Raw genomic sequence first — 799 nt, 5'->3', positions numbered from 1 at the left:
TGTGTGTATGTGTGTGTGTGTGTGTGTGAGAGAGAGAGAGAGAGATGGAAAGATTCACTGTGTGAGATAATTAAAAATTCACCGTGGAAGAGTCAAACAATTATTCTGTAAACAGATTTCTAATTATCCTCAGTTTACGTGTGTGCGCACACATTAGTGCATTTGCTGGGAGTTAAAGTGTTGCTAAATGTCAGGCAGGGGAGGAGGGTCATGCCAGCTGCACAACACTGACGTGGCACCCATACCAAATATCAGCAGACATGTCTGGATGAACTAAGGACAAGAGTCTGGGTGTTTGTGAGTTGTGTGTGTGTGTGTGTGTGTGTGTGTGTGTGTGTGTAAATAGTTCTGACTGAGGAATTAGTAAATTATTGTTCAATGACACAACTAAAGTATGACTTTCTGTCTTTTGTCAGCTACTGCTGTATCAGTAACAAAAATTATTGAAATTCCAAAAAGCAAAAGAGTTATTTCTTGTACCTTTTCTCTTTTTTTCCCAAAATATTTCAATATTTGTCTAAATGTAGAAAATATAAAATGTACATTTTATATATTAAATAATTTTATATTTTTATATTTTATACATTGAAAAATGCAAAAGAGCTGTTTCTTTCTTTAAATCTTTAAATATTATTTCAATATATTATTGGTATCAAATTTAACAGATTTTACAAAGTAAAACATTAAACAATAAATGTAACATGCACACGTGTTATATGTGACACAAACGTGTGTGTGTGTGTGTGTGTGTGTGTGTGTGTGTGTGTGTGTGTGTGTGTGTGTGTGTGTGTGTGTGTGC

The sequence above is a fragment of the Sinocyclocheilus anshuiensis genome, unplaced genomic scaffold, assembly GCF_001515605.1.
Source record: "Sinocyclocheilus anshuiensis isolate Anshui unplaced genomic scaffold, SAMN03320099.WGS_v1.1 scaffold1053, whole genome shotgun sequence".
In the NCBI taxonomy this organism is placed as follows: Eukaryota; Metazoa; Chordata; class Actinopteri; order Cypriniformes; family Cyprinidae; genus Sinocyclocheilus; species Sinocyclocheilus anshuiensis.
The sequence above is the reverse complement of the archived record's forward strand: the minus strand, read 5'-3'. Positions refer to the sequence as shown.